Source organism: Cervus elaphus, chromosome 13 (assembly GCF_910594005.1).
Source record: "Cervus elaphus chromosome 13, mCerEla1.1, whole genome shotgun sequence".
NCBI classification, from domain to species: domain Eukaryota; kingdom Metazoa; phylum Chordata; class Mammalia; order Artiodactyla; family Cervidae; genus Cervus; species Cervus elaphus.
Window position 1 is genome coordinate 15,938,477 of NC_057827.1, and position 23,616 is coordinate 15,962,092.

The following is a 23,616-nucleotide window of genomic DNA, read 5'->3' on the forward strand; positions in this document are numbered from 1 at the left end:
ATTTCATTTTTTTAAATTTTTTTATGAACCATTTAAGGGTAAGTTTCAAAGTGACACTTCACTATTAAATAATTTGGTATGCATCTCCTAGGAATAAGGACAAACAGAGCCATCACGCTGTTATGACATTTGAGAATACAAAATAATCCATTATATATCTAATATTTAATATGTAGTACACATTGGAATTCCCCAGTTGCCCCCAAAATGTCACTTATAGTTTTGAACCTGGATCCACTCCCGGGTCACAAAGTACATGTGATTTGTGTCATTTTAGTCTCTGTTAAACCAGAAGATTTATAACCTACCTTTTAGCTTTTTAAAAATAATAATGACTTTTTAAAGACTCCAGGCAAGTTGATTGTAGATTGTGCTTCATTTTAGATCTGTTTGATTGCTTTCTCAGGGTATTGTTTAACTTTTTCTCTTATCCCTGTATTTCTTTTAACTAACAATTAGATATGGGGATTGATTACATTTACCTTAAACATTTTTGGCAAGATTCCTCTATGGATGATGTGTATTTCATTGTATATCACATCATGAACCACATAAGGTCAAATGGTCCATTTACTGGTGAGGCTGTTTGATTTGTTAATTTTGTTAATGGGATTACTACTGGATCTATCCATTGTAACAGTGCATTTTTCCTTTTGTAATTAATAAGTGCTCTCTAGGGTGATTGTATTTGTTTTCTATTGTGGCTGTAATAACAATTTATCATAAATATAGCACTGTTAAAAAAAATACAGATCAGTATCTCAGTCCTGTAGGTTAGAAAATCAATTTAACTGGGACTCACTGGGCTAAAAATCAATGTGTTGGTGGAATTTCCTTTATTGGAGGATCCAGAGGAGCATCCATTTCCTTGCATTTTCCAGCTTCTAGAGGCCACCTGCATTCTTTGGCTCATGACCCTTCCCCCACCCCCAGCCTTCATAGCCAGCAACAGCTGGTTAAGTCCTTTGCAAGTTACATCTTTCTTACCTTCCCCCTGCCCTCCAGTTTCTTGTTTAAGAGTACTTGTTATTAAACTGGGCTTAATCCAAGATAATCCCCCTAGTTTAAGGTCAGATGATGTGAAAGTTCAGATGATCAGCGGCTTTAACTCTACCTGCAGCCTTAATTACCTTTTGACATATAACATTTAACATTTTACAAGTTCCAGGTAATAGGATACGGGTATCTTTTGGGAGGCCATTATTCTGCCTATAACAGCAATATTTTGCCATCGTATAAATAACCAGCTCCCTAGCAAGCTTTCCACTTTATAGTTTTAACCTTCTTTGGTAATCCTTGGTCATATCAGTGGAGTATCATTATTTCTCAGCTAAAGATGGATAGATATACAGATGATAGACAGGTAGATAGATAGGTGGATAGATAAAAATAAAGACATAGTCAAGTATAAACTGTGCACTCATATTGACATTTTCAATATAAATTTAACATTACAAACTTTTACTTTTTAAAACAAATTTCTAACATTTTCCTTGAATCATATCAACTTCATTAAAAATTGCTCATTTCTTTTAGTTTTATTCCATTTTCAGATGAATAGTTTTCTTTTTGATTTAATGTCATTCCTTATATTTACATCATTCAGAAGTCAAGCCTATAGGAAATATGTTCTCAGTCAAGTTTCCCCCACATCTCCATTGTCTCCACCCTGCCTCCCACACACCCCTTATTGATAGCCTTTCTAATTAGTTTCTGATTATCCTTCCAACAGTTTGTTTCTCTTTGGAAAAATAACTACACCCCTTTATCTCTTGTTATTTCTGTGCTAAAAGAATACTTTGACTTTTTTCACCCCAAAATACATTTTGAAATCATAGAATAGATTCTTTGTTCTTGACTAGACCCAGGTGCTAAAAATGTTATGAGACTGGCTATCCACTCCAATATTCTTGCCTGGAGAATTCCAGGGACAGAGGAGCCTGTCAGGCTACTGTCCATGGGGTTGCAAGGAATTAGACATGACTGAGCAACTAACACATTCACTATTACTTACAAGCAGTTTGTAGCTGAGGAAACTGAGATACCTAGAAAAATGAGCAATTTGATGAAAGTCACTCAGGCAGCTTTCATCAAATGAAAAGTTTACAGGCAGCTGATGAAAGTTTGTAGGCAGCTGAGGTTAGATGTGGACCTAAGCATTCTGTTTTCTTAATTTGTCCTTTTAACCCCCCTCTACAAGCATCTTGGCCTGTGTACATATCCTTTTATCTTCATCTGAGGTAATACCAATGATGTTGCCATGGTGTCTTCCTTTTTTTTTTTTCCTTTTCTTTTTTCTCTTCTTTCTTCTCTCTTTCCTACTTTCTTTTCTGTCTTGCTCTAGCTTTGAATTTTAAGAAGACTTGACCTATGTGCGTATGTATGTGAGTAGTCGCTCAGTCATGTCCGACTCTTTGCAACCCCTGGACTGTAGCCCGCCAGGCTCCTCTGTCCGTGGGGTCTTTCAGGCAAGAATACTGGAGTGGATTGCCATTTCCTCTTCCAGGGGATCTTCCTGACTCGTGGGTTGAACCCATGTGTCCTGTGTCTCCTGCATTGCAGACAGAGTCTTTACCTGCTGAGTCATCGGGGAAGCCCAATCATGCTGATTATTGCTGGAAATTTAAGAATGTAGTTCAATTATTTTATTTCACTAGCTCATGTGTTAGAGTGATAATCATTGATTGTCAGAGTTAGAAGGGGCCTTTGAAATAATCGAGTCTAACACTTTCATTTCACAGTTAAGACTGTTGAACAGAGGTGAAAAATATTGACCCAATGTCAGATAGTTAGGGGCAGTGACACCAAGAGCTCTGATCTCCTAAGTTCTGATCTCCAATCTAAAGTTATTTTTCACTAAAGTACAAGTTCCCATTGGTAAATCATAGGCAGAAGCAGGTAACTACAATTCACAGTAAGGCAGAGCTCAAGAAAAACAGTGCCATTACTTTCTGTTTAAAGCCTTTGAATAATGAATCCAATAACCCACATATCATCGAAATCTTCCTCCCGATTCTTAGTTCAGTGCAAACACCAGACAGCTTTCCATTGAGTGCAGTGAAATCTCCTGATGGAATATCTGCTTGTCACGTGGGAAGAACTTAAGAATGCTGAGTTATTAGAAAGCCCAGCATCAACCCGAATGAAAGCTTAGCAGCTACATTTCTAAAACAGAGTCAAGCAAGGGATACACTCCCAAGAGCGCGCTAGCCTGAAGTGAATTGGAAAGCACACTTCTGCACTAATGTGGCGTGTGTACATATGCTGTCTGAGGGTGCGTTAGTACGTCTCTCTCCTAACTACCCAAGGGGAAATTTCCGACCACTCAGCGTCTCTCACCAGTGTCCCAAGTGCAAATGTTAGCAGTGCAGTAACAGCGTGTGGCTCTCTGATAGGGTGTTTCTACCTCTCCAGAATGGGACCGAAGCAGTTACTGGGAGAGCAGAATCAAGAGTCTGACAGCTGTTGTGAGATCACTCGTTACTCTTACCACTGTGAGTTGAAAATGACTATAAGGTCAAGCATCACCATGAGTTGAAACTGCTGGCTCAGTGTTGGGTTATTCACCCAGCAGGTGGCTCTCCTTTGGAAGGCTTTCCTGCCCTGATGGAAAACTCAGGGTTCTGATAGGACTGTCTTTGTTTGTGTTCTTCCTATAATCAGTGGTCTCCCTTTTCCCTCAATTTTTCACCTAATAAAAACAAACACGAAACAAAAAACAATGAGGTGAGTAGGTTCACAGTGGTTGCTGTTTGAATGTGCTGCTGGTTTATTTTGATGGGACTGTCTGTTGATGCACTTTTCAAATGTTTAGAATAGCATGACAATGTTCTGGAAGTAGGACCACATGCTTGTGGTGGTAGATTAAAGGTGGATAAAAGGTGGTAGCTTAAAAAGATATTCTGATGAACCACACAACAGTCTCAAAGATGGCAATGTTGGAGTGGCTCTCTGCCTCTATTTCTTTTTTTTCTTCCCCTTCTGACCATTTTCCTGAACTTTAACAATCAAGGTGGGACTCTGGTAGCTGGTGGTTCAAATCAGGGGCCTCTGAAATTGTACTTGGTTTTTCTCTGATACTTATGTAAATAGAGTCTTAGAATATGATAGGATCAGCAAGGCTGAGACACAGCTCTTTAGATCTATGGTGAAATTGTCTAAGAAATAATAAGAAACAAGGAAAGCTAAGACTATCCTTGCTTCCTGGATTGATTGACTTTTAGTGATTCATTTCTTTATAAGTAATAAATAAGAATGCCCATGTCATTTTGGGTTTGGGAAGCCTCACAAACCAAAGTTCTAAAGAAAGTAAGAATCAAAAAGTAGCTGCATCTCACCTTCACTAATAGAACAGGAGCCGCAGCCAATCACTTCGGAGATCATAATACCAACAAATAAAGCAAGAGCTGCCCTCTGTATAGTACCAAACTTGTTAACATCACGTACCTTTAGAATTCTAAGAGCTTCAAAGGTAAATCAACTTAGTTCAGAGATACAATATTCTTAGGGTTTTAAAGAGAATTTTGGAAATGTTTACCAAATTTAGAATGTTGAAACATTTAGATCTGACCAAACTCAATTAAATTATGGTTTAGGTTTCCAATTAAAATGCAACTTACTACTTCCTTAACATATATTTCTCAAGCAGTCTTTAATATATATATACACATACATATATATGTATATATATCTAGATATGTTTATCTAGATGCATGCATATATAAATATATATGCATACATATCTATTCATATGTATTAGGATGTCTTCATATATAAAAATGTATTTCTTGTAAGAAGAAAAATAATATCATACAAAGCATTTCTATTCTCTTATTCATTAGTTTGTTTAATGAATTATTTGTTTAATTAATGTTTATATAGCTTTTACTTTGCTCCAGTCTCTGTCCTAAGTGTTTTATAAAACAAACACAAAATCATCATAAACTGATGTGTTAGATACCATTATTATCACTATTTTAGACATGAGGCAGGTTAAGTCATGGGAAGGCTATACAACCTGCCTAAGTTCAGAGAGCTGATAATATTTTTTCCAAGAACTTTTTCAATATCTGATACAAAAATTCCTCAATGTCTTCTCATTAGCTAATCATATCTACCAGTATGAATTCTTCTGTCAACTCCCTCCCTGTAAACCTAGATCAGGCTACCTCCATCCAGCTATATGGAACTGTTCCTGCTCAGCGTGTAGACTTGATTCTTCACTGTAAATATGCTCCTGAGTTTGTCTGTTGGTTTTCAGGCTTTCTAATAAATGAGCAAACAAATGCAACAGTAGACTCAAAGTAGCAGAATATCTGTAAAAAAAATTTTGTGGCAGGAAAAGAAAAAAGTAATACAGAGGGGTTCGTTGTAAACAATTATCTCAGAGAGTCCAAGTTCAAAGAATTTCCTGTTCCCTTCATTCTCCTGTCTCTTGGCTCATAAGGTTTAGGGAATTGTTGGACACAGTAACCCATGGGCTTTTTATTCTGGAGGCCTCAACTCTCTATCACCAAGTTAACTCAACCATGGCGAGTGCTGGACTCTTGGTCTCAGATTTGGCACACATAGACGCGCGCGCACGCACACACACACACACACACACACACACACACCCCTTTAAATGTAACATTGGGTTAACCTGGCTATTTCTACACAAAAAAATTTCCAGAGGATTCTGAATGGAAGAGTTTTGGAAGAATCAGCATTTTTATTCCATAATAATAATAATGATGATCAGAATGGCAATACAAGTGCCAATTTATCAAACGCTTTCTATGTTTTAGGCACTATGGTTTGCAGTTACACGGATGACATCATTTACTTACTACCGTAATTGTGTATTATGACTGCATATAACTAATGAGGAAACTGAAGCTCAAAGAATGAAGTGCACTTTCCCAAGTGGTCGAGCTGTGTTCACTTCTCTTGGTCACCATGTTGTTGTGTGCTTTATTAAGGTCCTCAGACACAAGCAAATTGATATAGCATGTACCTCAAATGGAGCTGAAGTGTCTTATCTGAGCACCTCATCTCAAGAGTCATCATTTGCTTGTGCTCTTTTAGATATGTAATAGAGAAGAACAAATCTGACTCCATATTACTCTGTTCTGTTTTGTATGCATAGTCATGCTGGCTCTACACCTTTTGTAAAAGAATGTCACCTGCAGTCTGAAATAAATAGAATAGCATATTCTCAGGGCTCCAATCTTTAAGAATCCCCTTCATATAGAGACTAAAAAGTGCAGAACAGAGAATAATATTTGTCTTGTTGGAGGCTTACAGGAACATTGTGACCTGACCTATGTGGACAGCTGCTAAACAACCATCAAGAAGTTTGCAACAACTAATGACACCCCTATTTCACCTCACCTTTAAAATTTCTTTGCTTGTAGATTTTTTGATGATGGCCATTGTGGCCAATGTGAGATGATATGATACCTCATTGTAGTTTTGATTTGCATTTCTCTAATAATGAGAAATGCTGAGTAATTTTTCATGTGTTTGTTGGTGATCTGTATGTTTTCCTTGGAGAAATGTCTGTTCAGGTTTTCTATCCATTTTTTGACTGGGTTGTTTGTTTTTCTGATATTGAGCTGCATGAGCTGTTCATATATTTTAAAGCAATCCCACTACTGGGCATATACCCTGAGAATATCACTCAAAAAGACACATGTACTCCAGTGTTCATTGCAGCACTATTTACAATAACCATATGGAAGCAACCCAGATGTCCATCAACAGATAAAAAAGTTGTAGTACACATATACAATGGAACATTGTGTAGCCATAAAAAGGATCAAATTTGAGTTATTTGAACTGAGGTTTGAATGAAACTAGAGCCTGTTACACAGAGTGAAGTAAGTCAGAAAGAGAAAAGCAAATATTGTAAATTAATGCATGTATATGGAATCCAGAAAAATGGTACTGGTGAATTTATTAGCTGAGCACGAATAGAGACACAGACATAGAGAACAGAATTGTGGACACAGTGGTGGAAGGAGACAATGGGATTAACTGGGAGAGTAGCATCAGATCAGTTCAGTTCAGTCGCTCAGTCGTGTCCGACTCTTTGCGACCCCATGAATTGCAGCACACCAGGCCTCCCTGTCCATCACAAACTCCCAGAATTTACACAAACCCATGTCCATCAAGTCGGTGATGCCATCCAGCCATCTCATCCACTGTCATCCCCTTCTCCTCCTGCCCCCAATCCCTCCCAGCATCAGGGTCTTTTCTAACGAGTCAACTCTTCGCATGAGGTGGCCAAAGTATTGGAGTTTCAGCTTCAGCATCAGTCCTTCCAATGAACACCCAGGACTGATCTCCTTTAGGATGGACTGGTTGGATCTCCTTGCAGTCCAAGGGACTCTCAAGAGTCTTCTCCAACACCATAGTTCAAAAGCATCAATTCTTCGGTGCTCAGCCTTCTTTATAGTCCAACTCTCACATCCATACATGACCGCTGGAAAAACCATAGCCTTGACCAGACAGACGTTTGTTGGCAAAGTAATGTCTCTGCTTTTTAATATGCTATCTAGGTTGGTCATAACTTTCCTTCCAAGGAGTAAGCGTCTTTTAATTTCATGGCTGCAGTCACCATCTGCAGTGATTTTGGAGCCCAGAAAAATAAAGTCTGACACTGTTTCCACTGTCTCCCCATCTATTTCCCATGAGGTGATGGGACCAGATGCCATGATCTTAGTTTTCTGAATGTTAAGCTTTAAGCCAACTTTTTCACTCTCCTCTTTTACTTTCATCAAGAGGCTTTTTAGTTCCTCTTCACTTTCTGCCATAAGGGTGGTGTCATCTGCATATCTGAGGTTATTGATATTTCTCCCGGCAATCTTGATTCCAACTTGTGCTTCTTCCAGCCCAGAGTTTCTCATGATGTATTCTGTATAGAAGTTAAATAAGCGAGGTGACAATATGCAGCCTTGACGTACTCCTTTTCCTATTTGGAACCAGTCTGTTGTTCCATGTCCAGTTCTAACTGTTGCTTCCTGACCTGCATACAGGTTTCTAAAGAGGCAGGTCAGGTGGTCTGGTATTCCCATCTCTTGAAGAATTTTCCACAGTTTATTGTGATCCACACAGTTGAAGGCTTTGGTGTAGTCAATATAGCAGAAATAGATGTTTTTCTAGAACTCTCTTGCTTTTTCGATGATCCAGCGGATATTGGCAACTTGATCTCTGGTTCCTCTGCCTTTTCTAAAACCAGCTTGAACATCTGGAAGTTCTTGGAGAGTAGCATAGAAACACATAAATTACCATGTGTGAAATAGAAGCTAGTAGGGAGCTGCCGATAACAAAGGAAGCTCAGTCCAGTGCTCTGTGATGACGTAGAAGGGTCGGATGGGGGCAGGGGGATGGTCAAGAGGGAGGGGATCTGTGTATACTTATGGCCGATTCACATTGTTGTACAGAGGAAACCAACACAGTATTGTAAAGCAATTATCCTCCAATTTAAAATAGAATTGGACCGTAAAGAAGGTTGAGTGTCAAAGAATTGATGCTTTTGATTTGTGGTGCTGGAGAAGACTCTTGAGAGTCCCTTGGACTGCAAGAGATCAAACCAGTCAATTGTAAAAGAAACCAACCCTGAATATTCATTGGAAGGACTGATGCAGAAGATGAAGCTCCAATGCTTTGGCCACCTGATGCAAAGAGCTGACTTACTGGAAAAGACACTGATGCTGGGAAAGACTGAAGGCAAAAGGAGAAGATGGTGACAGAGGATGAGATGGTTAGATAGCATCACTGACTCAGTGGCCATGAACTGGAGCAAACTCTGGGAGATAGTGGAGGACAGAGGAGCCTGGTGTGCTGCAGTCCATGAGGTCACAAAGAGACACAACTTAGTGACTAAGCAACAACAGCAAAAATAAATTTTTTTAAAAGTACTTTGCTGAAACCCTTCAAGGAATTCAGGGCTTTGGGGGAACAAGTCACCCTTCTCCTTATGTGGCCCTGCAATAAACCTTTCTCAGCTCCAAACCCCAACGTTTTGGCTTATTTGGCATCACTGTGCTTCAGGCACATACACTTACATTCAGTAACAAATAGTCTCTGATTTTAACCTTCACCTGTAAAAATTACTACTTGCCAGAATATACACATATCCATAAGAGGGCAGGCAGAATGAAAACCACAATCACAGAAAACTAACCAAACTAATCACATGGACCACAGCCTTGTCTAGTTCAATAAAACTATGAGCCAAGTCATGTAGGGCCAAGGCTGACGGATCACGGTGGAGAGTTCTGACAAAATGTAGTCCACTGGAGAAAGGAACGGCAAACCACTTCAGTATTCTTGCCTTGAGAACCCTATGAACAGATGAAAAGGTAAAAGTGTATGACACTGAAAAATGAACTCCCCAGGTTGGTAGGTGCCCAAAATGCTACTGGAGAAGAGTGGAGAAATGACTCCAGAAAGAATGAAGAGACGGAGACAAAGCAAAAACAACACCCAGTTGTGGATGTGACTGGTGATAGAAGTATAGTCCAATGCTATAAAGAGCAATACTGCACAGGAATCTGGAATCTTAGGTCCATGGATCAAGGCAAATTGGAAGTGATCAAACAGGAGACAGCAAGAGTGAACATCGACATTTTAGGAGTCATGAACTAAAATGGACGGGAATGGGCGAATTTAACTCAGATGACCATTATATCTACTACTGTGGGCAAGAATCCCTTAGAAGAAATGGAATAGCCATCATAGTCAACAAGAGTCCAAAATGCAGTACTCAGATGCAATCTCAAAAATCACAGAAAGCTTTCTGTTCGTTTCCAAGGCAAACCATTCAATATCACAGTAATCCAAGTCTATGTCCCAACCAGTAATACTGAAAAGCTGACGTTGAACAGTTCTATGAAGACCTACAAGACCTTCTACAGCTGACACCCAAAAAACATGTCCTCTTCATTATAGGGGCTGGAATGAAAAAGTAGGGATTCAAGAAATGCCTGGAGTAACAGGCAAATTTGGCCTTGAAGTACAGAATGAAGCAGGGCAAAGGCTAATAGAGTTTTGCCAAGAGAATGCACTGGTCATAGCAAACACCCTCTTCCAACAACACAAGAGAAGACTCTATACATGGACATCACCAGATGGTTAATAACAAAATCAGATTGAAAATATTCTTTGCAGCCAAAGATGGAGAAGCTCTACACAGTCAGCAAAAACAAGACAAGGAGCTGAATGTGGCACATACCATGAATTCCTTATTGCCAAATTCAGACTTAAATTATTAAGTAGGGAAAATCACTAGACTATTCAGGTGTGACCTAAACCAAGTCCCGTATGATGACACAGTGGAAGTGACAAGTAGATTCAAGGGATTAGATCTGATAGACAGAGTGCCTGAACAACTATGGATGGAGATTTGTGACATTGTACAGGAGGCAGTGATCAAGACCATCCCCCAAAAAATAAAAGCAAAAAGGCAAGATGGTTGTCTGACAAGGCCTTACAGATAGCTGAGAAAAGAAGAGAAGCTAAAGGCAAAGGAGAAAAGGAATGATATACTCATTTGAATGCAGAGTTCCAAAGAATAGCAAGGAAAAATAAGAGAGCCTTCCTCAGTGATCAGTGCAAAGAAATAGAGTAAAACAAGAGAATGGGAAAGACTAGAGATCTCTTCAAGAAAATTAGAGCTACCAAGGGAAATTTTCATGCAAAAATGAGCACAATAAAGGACAGAAATGGTATGGACCTAACAGAAGCAGAAGATATTAAGAAGAGGTGGCAATAATACACAGAAGAACTATACAAAAAAGATCCTCATGACCCAGATAATCATGATGGTGTGATCACTCACCTAGAGCCAGACATCCTGGAAAGCAAACTCAAGTGGGCCTTAGGAAGCATCGCTATGAACAAAGTTAGTGGAGGTGACAGAATTCCAGTCGAGCTATTTCAAATCCTAAAAGATGATGCTCTGAAAGTGCTACACTCAATATGCCAGCAAATTTGGAAAACTGCAGTGGCCACAGGACTGGAAATGGTCAGTTTTCATTCTAATCCCAAAGAAAGGCAATGCCAAAGAATACTCAAACTACTGCACAAATGCACTCATCTCACACGCTAGCAAAGTAATGCTCAAAATTCTCCAAGCCAGGCTTTAACAGTATGTGAACTGTGAGCTTCCAGCTGTTCAAGCTGGATTTAGAAAAGGCAGAGGAACCAGAGATCAAATTGCCAACATCTGCTGGATCATCGAAAAAGTGAGAGTTCCAGAAAAACATCTACTTCTGCTTTATTGGCTATGCCAAAGCCTTTGACTGTGTGGATCACAATAAACTGTGGAAAATTCTTCAAGAGATGGAAATACCAGACCACCTGACCTGCCTCTTGAGAAATCTGTATGCAGGTCAAGAAGCAACAGTTAGAAATGTACATGGAACAACAGACTGGTTCCAAATAGGTAAAGGAGTACATCAAGGCTATATATTGTCACCATGCTTATTTAACTTATATGCAGAGTACATCATGAGAAACGCTGGGCTGGATGAAGCACAAGCTGGAATCAAGATTGCCGGGAGAAATATCAATAACCTCAGATATACAGAAGACACCACCCTTATGGCAGAAAGCAAAGAAGAACTAAAGAGCCTCTTGATGAAAGTGAAAGAGGAGAGTGAAAAAGTTGGCTTAAAGCTCAACATTCAGAAAACTAAGATCATGGCATCCGGTCCCATCACTTCATGGGAAACAATGGAAACAGTGAGAGACTATTTTTTTGGTGCTCCAAAATGACTGCAGATGGTGACCTCAGCCATGAAATTAAAAGACACTTGCTTCTTGGAAGAAAAGCAATGACCTAGCTAGACAGCGTATTAAAAAGCAGAGACATCGGGATGGGGAATACGTGTAGATCTATTGCTGATTCATGTCAATGTATGACAAACCCACTGAAAAAATAAATAAATTAATTAAAAAAAAAAAAGCAGAGACATTACTTTGCCAACAAAGGTCTGTCTAGTCAAAGCTATGATTTTTCCAGTAGTCATGTATGGATGTGAGAGTTGGACTATAAAGAAAGCTGAGCACCGAAGAACTGATTTTGAAAGAACACATTTTGAAATGTGATGTTGGAAAAGACTCTTGAGAGTCCATTGGACTGCAAGGAGATCCAAGTGATTTCCTAAAGGAAATTAGTCCTGAATATTCATTGGAAGCACTGATGCTGAAGCTGAAACTCCAATACTTTGGCCACCTGATACAAAGAACTGACTCATTTGAAAAGACCCTGATGCTGGGAAAGATGGAAAGTAGGAGGAGAAGGGGCGGACAGAGGATGAGATGGTTGGATGGCATCACCGACGTGATGAACATGGAGTTTGAGTAAGCTCTGGGAGTTGGTGATGGACAGGGAGGCATTGCATGCTACAGTCCATAAGGTTGCAAAGAGTCGGTCACAACTGAGTGACTGAACTGAACTGAACTGAGTCAGGAGCCAGATTTTAAACACTAGCTGGACTTTGAGTTAGGGAGAAAAAGCAGTCTTTTTTCTCTGAGATATTATATGCTTTACACCCTGATTTGCCCAAGTGATTTTTGTTATGAACCAACAGTAAGATAACGCAAAGAAAGAATGTGGGTATTATACAATAATGCCTCCCTTGGGGATTTGAGATACTTGGCGATCTGTTGTTCCTTCTGCTCTCCCAGGGGGGATGATTATATTTCTCTGATGATGTTGGAAACATACTGAGAGAACTCACACATCCCTTTCCAAACTGGAACCACATGCTAATAGAGGAGGTTAATCTACATGGTTTTCTAGTTAATGGCCCTAGCATCTGCCTGCTTGCATGGTGCCTGGCACTTTCCATGGAATAGGTGAAGCTGTGAAAATACACCAGCTCACTCAGAGGTAGAGAGATCTGCAAAGCACTGAATGTAGGATCAGCCCCAAGTGCCCTTAAAAGGATCAAAATGTGTCCTTTGTTTTTTTATTTATTTGGAGCTGATTTTAATAAACAACAGGGAAACAACATGCAATGGCATACAGTACACTTGACAAGGTTTATTGGCAATTGAAAGTAATGAAGCACTCTGATATCCTGTTATTCATACCAACCCCCAAATCAGCAAAAGTTATCAAGCACAAATCTTACCTGGAACTCGGTTGGTGTTATCACATACAAATGAGCCATTGTCTTCCAATAGTTTTTGTTTGTTTGTTTGTTTTTGCTTTTTTAATCAAATACTTAACACAATAATGCTGGATTCTTTAATATGTGGATGCAATATGTTATTTTTTTGCAAATGAGCTTGTTCCATATCAAAAGCATTCAGTGCTGCAAAGACACTGATGTGCAACAGTTGTTTTTTTCAGAAAGTTTTCTTTGGAAAAACGAAGTAAGTTGACTATTGTCCAGACTCCAAGGCAAAACTGAGTCAGCATTTCACATGATGGCTTATATATAAAATTCAAAAACAACTATTTATTCTAGGGGACAGTGAGAAAACTCACCTTCAGAGTATAGTTTAAACTGTGTATCACTCAGTAAAATATATACAGCTTCATCCATGCACCACCACAGCATCCATGCTGAAGCCCGAGTGCCCCAGAGCCCATGTTCTGCAGCAGGAGAAGCCATTGCAATGAGAAGCCTGAGCACTGCAGAGAAGAATAGCCCCTGCTCACCAGGGGCTTAGAGAAACTTAGAGAAAGCCTGTACACAGCAGCAAAGACCCAGGGCAGCCACAAGTGAATAAATAAAATAATACATATATGTATGTATGTATATGCACATACACATATATGTATGTGTAAACAGACTCAATATCAACTTATAAATTCTCTATATGAAACCACATGCTGATTTGGCTGAGCGAAGCCAAAAGGTACAAGCAGAGGGCCCATGACTTCCAGTCAAAACTAGTAACAAAAGCAACCACAATTTTCATCTGGATGGGGATTAAGAAGCTATGTACTCTGCCAAATCTTTCTTTCATTGCGAAATGGCAGCTTTGATTAACACCAAAAAGTGTGCAAGTATGTCAACTCTGGGTTCGTTTGGTGTGATCAGTTTTACATCGTAAGAATAGTGGCCATGAGTTTACCAGCCAGTTCTTAACTTTGAGGCAAATTCCTGGTCCTATTGCCCAGGCATTAAGGCCATCTGCATTGCCACAGTCAATTGCCTGGAACATTGGACTCAAGAATCCAAAAATACCACCATGCTACAGAGATCACTGTTAATTTTGGGAATAATTAGAGAGGTGATTGTTTGCAAGCTACTCTTGGCTGAGAAAAATCAAGCTGCAGTGATTTTTGTTATGGAACTAGACAGATGTATGCCTGTGAAGGGGGTAACAGAGCTGAGTCAAATTCTTGCAATATATTGGCAAGAAATTATAAGACACAGAATTAAAAGTGTGTAACCGGGCATAGCAGGCAGAGATTGAGAGAAAAACCTGGAATAGATAGAAAGTTCTCCTTAATTATGCTTAACTAGTTATTCTTTTAGCTTCTACCATTCTTTTTTTCTTATCCAAATCACTAAGAAGATTCTGTCTCTAGAGCCACAGCTATTCATAAAGCTAGGTATTAACAATCTTCCCCTTCTGGGATAACATCTTCCACTGATGTCTGGACCAGCTGGCTTGAGCTTAAGAAGAAATGTACTGGGGCTTCTAGACTAAAAAAGCCAAAATGAATAGATCTGTACCTTGATCATTTTCTCTGGCTCAGGTTTTGGAAAGGTGTCACCTTACTACTTGGCTGGGCACAGGGCTTTCATCAGGACACAGACCCTGTCACTGATGTTTATAAGCCACAAAGAGAGACTGATTGTCAGTACCTTACTTCAATACAGCATCCGAATAAGATGACTTTCAATTGAGATCAAACCCAAAGAATATTGAGAACTGCTAAGAGCCATCACTAATTGTTCCTATTTTTCATCTGGAGAGCTTGGCAGGTCCATGACATTATAACAAAAGTCTTCCCACTAGGACCTTGCCAATTTCAGCTTTAATTCCATCAGTAAACAACTTTGACTGTGTTGGGAAAATTCCATTAATCATTCATGTTCTGTAAAGATGATGCACAAAGGAACTGTCAGCACCAGGCAGCAACTTTCCATTTGTTTGGTAATTAAGAACTCCAGGCCATCTAATGGTATCGCAAAGCAAATTCATTGCCCGGTTGGAGCCACCTGAATGAGCCGAAAAGAATCCACTTGCACTTAAACCCCTAATGTCTGGCGATTTGATGGATCTTTCCCTCTCCTGTTAGATGAGCAGCAAGCATCTTGTTTCAAGAACTGATATGCTTTGAAAAAGCTTTGTGTTTCAAGAAGATACCAACTCTTTAGAAAGTGAAAGTGTTAGTCGTTCAGTTGTGTCCTACTCATTGCAACCCCATGGACTGTAGCCCACCAGGCTCCTCTGTCCATGGGATTTTCCAGGCAAGAATACTGGAGTGGGTTGCAGCTGCTCCCCAGGGGATCTTCCTGACCTGGGGATTGAACTGGGGTCTCCAGCATTGAAGGCAGATCCTTTACCGTCTGAGCCACCAGGATGCTGTTTTTAAACATGTCTCTGAAATATGTTTTGATTATATAAATAGATAAATGCACATTTTCCCTGAAACAATCTCATCCATCATCTAAATATAATAAATTGCACTTGGTTTAAAATTTGAATGGGATTTTATTTTCGTCTACGAAAACCTATCATTTAGCAAAAGAGAGATCCAGAGAAAAAGTAGCATTGAGAATCTTCTATGAAATACTTTTTGTTTATTTTTTGTAACCTGATTTGTGTACTATTGCATCTATTCTGAAATACCAGGAAGAATTTGATACTTAAAACCAGAAATTCAGCCAGGGGACTAACACAGGCTATGAAACTGATCCTCTGATAGACTGGATATTGTTAATGAGTACCTACTGGTCAGTGTTTAATGCCATCAGAAAAGTTTAACCACAAGATTGCACTTAGGATTACAGGTAGCACTAAAATCACCCAAGAGGTACCATTGCTGTTCTCCTTTTCCTCCTTCCTAGCGTCCACCCGAATGTCCACTTAAAATGTCAGTGCCTTACTGCAAGCTGATGGGAGAGAGTCCAGGCAGGTGTGACCCCCATAATTATGGCAATTAAAAAAAGAAACATTTTCACCATCCCTTTCTATGCTCTTTCCTATTGGGTACTTGGTCTTCAAATGATGTGTCTTAATCTGCTTCCTCTGAGGAAAAAAAAAAAAGTGCTGTCACCATATCCTAATAATTCTTTTTAACAAAATGCTTCAGCCTTAAACTTATATGTATTCAGAGTTCAAGTGGGTCTGCCGGCTTCTCTTTCAGTACAATGTTTTCATCTATAGATGAAGATGTATCAGAAAATATAAACTCTAATTGAGATTTGATAGAGGGCATTGGTTCTTTGAATGTAGAAATATAAGGAAATTACAGCTCCTTGACATTCATTTCTTTCTTGTAGTTATGTCTTAGTTGGCTTTGCACTCATTGCTTTTTCTCAGATCCAGCCTCCCAGCATTTTGCTAACTTTGTGAACTTTAACAATAAGAAAACATCCTGAAAGAATCACTAGAGTCCACTTTTTCTGAGTGGCCTGTTTCTCTAGTTAGAGGTATTTGTTATGTGTGTTGCATTTCCACGTTGCCTTTAGAGATACCAAGAACAAGGTCACACAAATAACACAGGGTTGCATTTATGCGTCTCCCATACCACATTTGTGATTTTGTTTTAGAATAAAAGAAAGCAGTTCTGTGATATTTGAACTCCAGGGTATGGTTTCACATATTCAACTCACGCAAATTGATGGCTTGTGTATGTACATTTGGGGAGCTGTAGGAGATGGTGAGAAATTAGTAGTGCTCCCAAGTTAAAACATCATGATTCAATTTTCCCCTGACTTTCTACAGAGATCTTGGTAAACGGAAGAAGAATGGGGGTTGGGAGGAGAACAGGGAGGGAAGATGATGACAAACCTACATTGATATCCATCCTTGGGGCACCTGCATTGCCAGGAACAGAATTCTTTGCATTTTATTCCATTTCAGCCTCCTGTACCATGACCACCAAAATGTCTGACTCACATCTCACTCTGAGATCATCATCTCCTACAGTTTCAGCTCTTTCACACTCCTCACTCTTTTCAACTCCATTGCATTCCTAGTTCCTCATTCCTGCACTCCTTCTATCAGAATATTTCTGTCATCTCTTCCTTCCACCCTCAACCTGGAACCCTCTGGATAACATCTCCCTGGACTCCATCGAACCTACCTTATCCTCTGCCTTACACACTCCACCTGATGTATCCACTGGGGCTGGCTTCCTGGGGAGGAGACCAGTGTAGTCACACAAGGATACCCACTCAGAAGGTGATCGATCCCCAACTTGGGATTTATTGCTCACCACTCACCATCTTGAAATTATTAATAATTTCACCTTTGCATTTGAGTCTTAGAACTTGTCCGATGGGATAATGGAGGGGGTGTCAGGGACTCGGAGCCTCTCTGCCTGCATGAGCCCTCCTCACCCTCCTAGGAGAGACTCTTACATGCCTGTTCTCCAATCCCCACCCAGCAACCACCAGCAGCCTTCACTGCCAGAGGGGCCTGGATAAGAAAGAGATGGAGAAGGTCATGGTTGGGTGCCTGCTCCCCGTATCCCAAGTGTGGAGTGGGGCCCTGAGACCTTGTGAGTGTTCACATCACCCACAGGTCTTCTGAAGTCAGAGGGAGCACCATAACATTAAATAGTCAATTAAAAAAGACCACAACAGGAGAAGAGAGAGAAGGAAGGAAAAAACTTCCTCCTGCTTTGTGATCAAGGGGCTCCTTATCTTCATTTTGTGGCAGGTCCTGCAAATTAGGTAGCCAGCCCTGGCTCCCACAGAAGGGTAGTGTTCTGTTTAATCTAATAGTCTTGATAAGGAGCTTCCCCAGCTGCTGATGTCTGCATTGCACATAGCGGTCTCCAACTTCAGCTGGGCCTCAGCATCACAGGTTAGTTCTCTTTCATGGTGTTGTGATTGTTTAATCAATAAGTCTTGCCTCACTCTTTCGCAGCCGCGTGGACTGTAAAAGGTTCCTCTGTTCATGGAATTCTCCAGGCAAGAATACTGGAAGGGGGTTGCCATTTCCTTCTCCAGGAGATCTTCCCAAGTCAGGGATCGAAACTGAATCTCTTATATTGGCAGATGGATTCTTTACTGCTGAATCACTGCTCTCCTCAAGAGCCCACCCCCCACCAGTGGTCTCTTCCTCAGTCTCAAATCCTAATTCATGAAGCATATTGAGCCCATGAGCAGTGAGTTGTAATTACCAGACATTCCCCAAGGAGTGGTCATGTCTAGACCCATCTTTTTCTTTTTTGGCCACTTCGCATGGCATGTGGGATCTTCCCCCAACCAGGGATTGAACCCACTCCCCCTGCAGTGGGAGCATGGAGTCTCAACCACTGGGCCACCATGTAAGTCCTCTGTACTTATCTTTATCTGCTGCCGTTTTTACCTAAAAATTGTCAACACCTCCCTTGATCCCAGACATGGATTCCTCTAAGTTCTCACTTGCTCTTTTTGCTTCCAGGTCTGTATTTCTGCACCACCCATTCTCCAATCAACCACTGCCACTGGGCTTCCAATCCCCTCAGACAGAACTCACCCTTAAATTCCCAGGTAAAGCCAGAAATCACCTTTACATTTTTATCATTCCTTTGTTCTCTATTCCTTTTGATCATTAGTTGACTTGTGCCTCCCTTTCCATAAAATAAGTTATAATTCTCATCCCAGAACTTATTAGTGTCAACATATTTAGAAACAGGGTCTTTGCAAATGCCATCAAGTAAAGATAAGTTCACACTGGACTAGAATGGGATTAGAGTGGGCCCAAATGAAATAACTGGTGTCCAGACATGCAGGGAAGAAGATTATGTAAAGACAGAGGCAGAGAATGGAGAGATGCATTGACAATCCAAGGAAAGGCAAGATTTATAGGCAGCCACCAGAAGCTAAGAAAAGGAAAGGAGTTAAGCAACTATACTCCAATAAAAATTAATTAGGAAAAAAAAAGAAGAGAACAGAAAATTCCTCCCCTGGAACTTTCACAGGGAACATGGTTGTGTCAATACTTTTTAAAATTGGGGTATAACTGCTTTACAATGCTCTGTTAGTTTCCACTGTACAATGAAGGGAATCAGTACAGCGTTCATATATCCCCTCTACCTTGGACATCCTCCCCACTCTCCATCCCACCCATCTAGGTCACCACAGAGCAGCGAGCTGGGCCCCTTGTGCTATACAGCATTCCCATTAGCCATCCTGATTTCAGATACTCATCCTCCAGGGATTTCACTATGAGGGTTTTCATTTCTGTTGTTTTAAGCCACCTATTTTGTGGTATTTTAAGGATGCAACCTTAAGACACTAATAGAGTCACTCACTCTTTGTTACCATTTTTGACCTCTTTGGCTTCTGTGTTATTCTTTATCCTCTTTACAACCCTCTGAAGCAGTGTTTCTCCAGTCTCTTCTGAGCTCGTCCATGCCCACCTCAACCTATTTTGCCTACCTTAGTCTTGCGTAGCTTCCATGACCATGGCTATTCCATAGCCAATACAAGTGGCCTTATATTCTCCAAGGTATCTTATATCCTCAGACTCAGCCAAGGGCCCCTCCTCTGGTCTTCACAGCTCCTAAATAGGTAACTCCTAATGTTTGCCATTTAAAAATAGTGCATTAAATATTTATCTACCTCTCTCTTTGATATGGGCTTCCCACATGTCTCAGCAGTAAAGAATCTTCCTGCAGTGCAGGAGATGTGGGTTCAATCCCTGGTTTGGGAAGATCCCCTGGAGAAGGAAATAGCAACATGCTTCACTATTCTTGCCTGGGAAATCCCATGGACTGAGGTAGAGTACCTGGCAGGAAATTACTGGCAGGTTCTAGTCCATAGGGTTGCAAAAGAATTGGACACAACTTAAATGACAACAACTCTCTGATAAGGGAACCAGAATTCTAAGATGAACCCTCCGGGATTCCTGCTCCATCATGTATTACTGCCTCCCTTTTGTTGCTGTTCAGTCGCCCAGTCGTGTTGACTCTTTGAAACCCCATGAACTGCAACACTCCAGGTGTCGCTGACCATCACCCACTCCCAGAGTTTCACCAAGTTCATATTCATTGCATTGGCGATGCCATCCAGTTATCTCATCCTCTGACACTCTCTTCTCCTGCCCTCTGTCTTTCCCAGCATCAGGGAATTTTCCAAAGAGTCAGCTGTTTGCATCAGATGCCTTCTCTTTAGTGTGAATAAAACCTTTAAATATTATAGGTTATCACTCCTGTGATTACATAACTTTACATATGGAATAGAAATATGGAGACTATAATTTAGGTTACCAATGAGTTTGCTTTGCATTAATCCATGAGGATGCAGAGATCAAATTGCCAACATCTATCGGATCATCAAAAAAGCAAGAGAGTTCCAGAAAAACATCTACTTCTGCTTTATTGACTACGGCAAGGCCTTTGACTCTGTGGATCACTAAAAACTGTGGAAAATTCTTAAAAGATGGGACTACCAGACCAGCTGACCTGCCTTTTGAGAAATCTGTATGCAGGTCAAGAAGCAACAGTTAGAACTGGACATCGATCAACAGACTGGTTCCAAATCAGGAAAGGGGTACATCAAGGCTGTATGTTGTCACCCTGCTTATTTAACTTATATGCAAAATACATCATGTGAAATGGCGGGCAGGATGAAGCACAAGCTGGAATCAAGATTGCCGGGAGAAATATCAATAACCTCAGATATGCAGATGACACTATCCTTATAGAAGAAAGCAAAGAGGAACTAAAGAGCCTCTTGAGGAAAGTAAAAGAGGAGAGTGAAAAAGTTGACTTAAAACTCAACATTCAGAAAACTAAGATCATGACATCTAGTCCCATCACTTCATGGCAAATAGATGGGAAAATAATGGAAACAGTGACAGATTTTATTTATTTATTTATTTTTGGCTCCAAAGTCACTGCATCCGGTAATTGCAGCCATGAAATTAAAAGACACTTACTCCTTGGAAGAAAAGTTATGACCAACCTAGATAACATATTAAAAAGCAGAGATATTACTTTGCCAACAAAGGTCCGTCTATTCAAAGCTATGGTTTTTCCAGTAATCATATTTGGATGTGAGAGTTGGACTATAAAGAAAGCTGAGCACCAAAGAATTGGTACTTTTAAACTGCAGTGTTGGAGAAGACTCTTGAGACTCCCTTGGACTGCAAGGAAATCTAACCAGTCAATCCTAAAAGAAATCAGTCCTGAATATCCATTGGAAGGACTCATGCTGAAGCTAAAACTGCAATACTTTGGCCACCTGATGTGAAGAACTGACTCATTTGAAAAGACCCTGATGCTGGGAAAGATTGAAGGCGGGAGGAGAAGGGGACAATAGAGGATGAGATGGTTGGATGGCATCACTGACTCGATGGATGGACATGAGTTTGAGTAAACTCTGGGAGTTGGTGATGGACAGGAAGGCCTGTTGTGCTGCAGTCCATAGGGTTGCAAAGAGTTGGACAGGAATAAGCGACTGAACTGAACTGAACTGTACCAGGAGCTAAGGGCCATCACCAGAAAGAAGGTCAGTCCTACAGCCCCAAGGAGATGAATTCTTCCAGCAGCAGTGAGGTTGGAAGACTCTCTGAGCACCGGATGAACTGCAGTCCCAGCACCTCCATCACAGCTTAATAAGCCCCTGAGCAGAGAACCCATCTGATCACTGCCCGAAAGACCGACCTACATAACTGTGAGGTAATACAGCCATTTCGTTTTAAGCTGCTCCATCCGTGGTAATTCATTACACGGCAAGAGGAAACCAATACACAGGAAGCTCTTCAGTGTCAGGAACTAAGCGTTTCTCACGGTCATACACAATCCCCAATATTCAGTTCTCCCTGTTTTGTCCACTCTTTCACTCATTAATTTACTCAGGGAAGATAGTATGGATTTATCATTTTTCAATGCCATTATAAGTAGTCTCATTTTATATTGTTTTTGTAAACTTTGCCTCCAGAGACCAAAGGGGAACACATTTTTCCTCTTGTTTCCTCACATCCCATTCTCCAAATCTGCCCCTACACACAGGCAAGGTTTCTTTTCCACGTTTTCCCACTATACCTTTCAAGATGAAGCACATTCACCCTTCTTAGGGGGAAAGGAAAAAAAAAAAAAAAACAGATTGTGTTTCCAGAAGCTTGCATCTCAGGAAATTGTTATTCATAAAGTGCTTTGAAATCTTCAGCACAACAGGATACAAAGAGTAAAGTGTCCACTGATGTACACATATTGAAAACACATGGCTATGATATAAACCTAAATATCTCAGACTCACAAATATTGCACAATGCAGCATTTAATTTCCTGATGCAAAGGCTTTCCATTATTTTTTTCTTCAAACTCCCAATTCTGTCAAAGAAAGAAAGAAACACAATTTTCTTAGACGTGCAAAAATATAGGCCTCAAACCATTATTCTAGACTATTTTTAATCTCAATGTAGATAAGTGTATAAATTTACAGGACCTTTGGAATAAATAGTTGACTGTGATTAACAACTGATGTTTCTGATTGTTGGAAATGTATTTGGTGAAGGACTCAGCTTTTGCAGATTCTCACAGTAAATCTGGTCAGAAAACTTTCTTAAGATTTTTTTTTTTAATTTTAAAACTAAAATAAAATACATATAGCATAAAATTTTCTTTGAAACTATTTTTAAGTGTACAGTTCAATTGTGTTAAGTATGCTCACATTGTTTCTTGAAATTCTATACCCATTAAATAATAATTTCCCACTCCCTCCCTCTTCTTAGACCCTGATATTCACTGTTCTACTTTCTGTTCCTATGAATTTGACTACTATGGATACCTCACGTAAGTAGAATTACACAGTATTTAGTTTTTGTTTCTTTCTTTTTTCTGTGTGTGACCGGCTGATTTCACTTAACAAGATGTCCACAGTCTCATCTATGTTATAACATGTGTCACAACTGCCTTTTTTTAAGGCTTAATAATAACGCATGTGGGCTTCTCAGGTGGCTCAGCAGTAAAGAATCTCTCCTCAATACAGGAGCCGCAGGAGATGCAGTTTCCATCCCTGGGTTAGGAAGACCTCCTGGAGGAGAGCATGGCAATCCACTCCAGTATTCTTGCCTGGAGAATCCCATGGACAGAGGAACCTGGTGGGCTACAGTCCATGGGGTTGCAAAGAGTCAGACACGACTGAAGTGACTTGGCACAGTAGAGCACATGCGAACATCATATTTTCTTTATCTTTTCATTCATTGATGGACCATTGGTTTGCTTTCATCTCTTCAGTATCATAAATAATGCTGCTATGAACATGGGTATACAAATATCCTTTGAGATATCCTGTTCTCAATTAATTTGGATATATACCCAGAAGGTGAATTGCAGAATTATACAATAATTCTATTTTAAATTTTTGAAAAAGTAAAAGAACTGCCATAGTGTTTCTCATAGCAGCTATACTATTTTAGATTCCACCAGTATTGGTTTGCTGGAGCTGCCATAATAAATATCATAGATTGAGGGATTTAAGAGACAGAAATTTA